This window comes from Adiantum capillus-veneris, chromosome 2, assembly GCF_014529385.1.
Source record: "Adiantum capillus-veneris isolate H3 chromosome 2, ASM1452938v2, whole genome shotgun sequence".
NCBI lineage: Eukaryota > Viridiplantae > Streptophyta > Polypodiopsida > Polypodiales > Pteridaceae > Adiantum > Adiantum capillus-veneris.
The window spans coordinates 44,026,423-44,029,759 of record NC_140932.1 but is presented as its reverse complement, the minus strand read 5'-3'; positions in this window follow the sequence as shown (position 1 = coordinate 44,029,759).

Genomic DNA, 3,337 nt, shown 5'->3' with positions numbered 1-3,337 from the left:
GAGAACCTATGAAGGCTAGAACAAAGCCGAGCCCTGAAAGCAAAGGCTCCTATGACAACAATCATGCCAGCCGAGCAACCGAGTGCTCCCAAGGTAGCAGTCACGGAGGGGCAAGCTATGGGGAGCAATAATGCTTCCACTTCAAGGGAAACTTCAGCACGCCAGGCCTAGATGGGATATTCCTAAACAAAAATTGGGAGTATGACCTACAAGCAGAAGCTTTAACTGATCGGTACACAGGACACACCTATCATGTGGGTTGGTTAGATGTTCTACAATCCACATCGGGTGCTACTAGCATAAATGAACAACAACAGAAAGTCTGTGATGTCCTCCATAGGATTGTTGAGTTAGAAAGACAGAACATAGGGATCAACATGCCTTCAACAGGCCTAATGAGATTCTTGGATACGGGAAAGGCCAACAACCCAACCCTATCACAAATGGAGACTCCCTCAGTGAGCCCCATTGATCCTCCATATGTTGTTTCGCAGGGAGCCTTAGTACAATCTGAGCCCACAAGTGGCAGCTTTACCTTCCCAGATCTAGCTTATCTTTCTCTTAATGACACTACGGCTACCATGCATATCCAAGTGGTGAGCATGACAAGAAATACACCATGGAGTTCATTTGTTAACACTGCGCCGATGCCTAGTAGCACAGTGCCCCCAACTATACCTACATGTATGTATCAGTCATGTGCACCTGTCGTACCTCAGCCTCATGTAGCTCCTACACCTCTGATTATTCCAAGAGCTTACAATCCACAATGGCATTATCCAAGCTCTTATACAAGTGGAGCCATGCCATTTAATAATAACATGCCATATTAGGCACCCCCTATGCCTAGGGCCACGCCTGTAAACTTTGGACCACCGTCTGGTACACCACCATAGGAATTATGGGACCCAAGAGCCGCGCGTATGCCAAGTCCAAGGCCAACTCCCATCTCACATGTGGTTCCAGGAGCACATACACCCATTATACCTGCTCAAATAGGAGATTTGGAAACATTTACTCAAACTATCGGTCGCTCTATTGCGGAAAACATGCGTAGTGCACCTGATAGAGAGCCTAGGAGCAAGGCAGTTCAAGTAGCTAAGCTCACACAGAAATTCAGTGGAGACGGAGATGCTAGAAAGCATATGGAAGTCTTTGAACATGTGTGCGATTCCTTGGAAGAGCACAATGAGCTACATAAGTGTAAGGCTTTGAGTTTGACCCTAAGTGGAAAGGCTGGAGATTGGTATAGAACCTTAAGAGTAGAAGAGAAAACGATCTACTCTACTCTTAGGAGACTGTTCTTAAAAGAATACATACGAGAGGGAGTACTTTGGGGTGTAGCTTCTCAGCTCCAGAAAGCCCAACGAGAAGAAGGTGAATCCGTGAGAGACTTCATTAGTCGCCTAAAGAATTTGAATTCTCGATGCAATCCAAAGGAGCGATTCAACAACAACCAATTGCTTGATAGATTCATTAGGGGACTAGACATGAAAGTATCTATAATGGCCTAGTCATTAGAGGTATCACTACTTGGGAAGCAGTCACCATGAATGCAATCCAATTGGAGGATAATTTAATGATTGCAGGAGAAAGAGTGTCTGCCGAGCCGAAGTCTAGTAGCTCGCAAGCGTCAGGGCATGAGCCAATGAAGATAAAGCCAATCGTGAAAGAGAAAACGATATCTGAGATGACTTTGGCAGATCTCACCAATGCCATCCAAGAAAGCCTTAGGGGTAATCGTGCTCCACAAAACACTCATATGTATCCAAGAAGGGAGCAACAATGGTGCTCAATTTGCTTGAGCCCACATACTACGAGTGAATGCCCTACTTTCAGAGTAAATTTTAACGGGACTTGTAACGTGTGTGGTAGGTATGGCCATCAAGCGAAGGATTGCCTAATGCTTAAACGCATCATGGAAAATAGACCGCCTATAGCTTGGGCAGACTCACCTCGAGTTCCTGCATTGATGCCTACCCCACCCATGGAGCAACAGTTGCCATTACAACACATGGTCCCTAGAACCCAAAATGTGGTCCAAACCACGCCGTTGCCACCTCCAGTGCTAGGACCGCAACCCCCTCATCCAAGAGTTACACCTATGAACCAAATAGGTTGCGATTCATCTAGTACTTATGTAAATTGCGAAGAGGACATAGACTCTAGTATCACCTATGGAGTCGACATGCTTGAGGAGTGTCCCATGTACTATATGGAAGACCATTGGGGACAAATCAAACCGGTATATCAAGCTACTGCGCTAGCAGCAAGAGGCCAAAACATTAATAGTTTTGCCAGGAGACCACCTCTTCAGTGCTACGAATGTGGTGGACCACATCGAGTAGCTGAGTGCCCCATTAGAATGAAAAAGAATGCTGCACTAATGCAAACAAGTCAAGGGAATGCATTGGCAATGCCAATACTCACTTGTAATCATTGTGGCATAGATCATTTGATCGCACAGTGTCCTAACAATCCAAACGCACCGAAAATCACACCATTGAACATAATAGAGATTGTTGATGGGACACCACCAACTATAAACATAGCACCAATGAATGCACTCACACGGTCGATGCTCCAAGCATCCTATGTCATTTGAGATGATCTTAGGGCGTCCATTCATGAGGGAAGCTAAAATGGTGCATGACTGGTCCAAAAACCACGTCTACTTACAGTTCCAAGACTCTATCATTCGAGTTGATCTTTAAGTGGTCGAACGGATCCTCTAGGAAATAAATTCATCATTGATAATCGATCAGACACAACAATTCACTCATCTCCATTACAGTATTGTTACACGTGTAACGAAGACACGGATATTGGGGAGAACTCTCCTTATATGGATATCCTACCCGGAATGGCTGAGTCAGACAATGTTGATTGGGTACACCTAGCGGCAACTATAGATACCTGGGGAGCTAGAGGAACAACCTGGGTAGCACCAGATGGGGAAGAGATACCACACATTGCACCAGTAAACATGTTAGGTGTAGCGCATGTGACATCCGATGATAAGAAAGAGGCACACCTACCTGAGAGTGAAACCGATGATTCCTCAAAGGCTTCAGGCCAATACACATCAGAAACGGAATCTCTGAAAGAAATGGATTCAGAACCTGAGGAAACATCGAGTGAACCAAGTATAGAAACTGAACACTCAAGGCCTAGTACGACCATCTAGGGTAATTCATATGAGAGTGAAGAAGATACAAGCAATGACCTATCAGGAAAGTCGAGTTCAAACATTTACCAAAATCAAAACCTTAACAAGAAACAAAGGTCATATAAGAGACGACGATATCGAACAAATGTGAGAGCTAGGATAAACAAG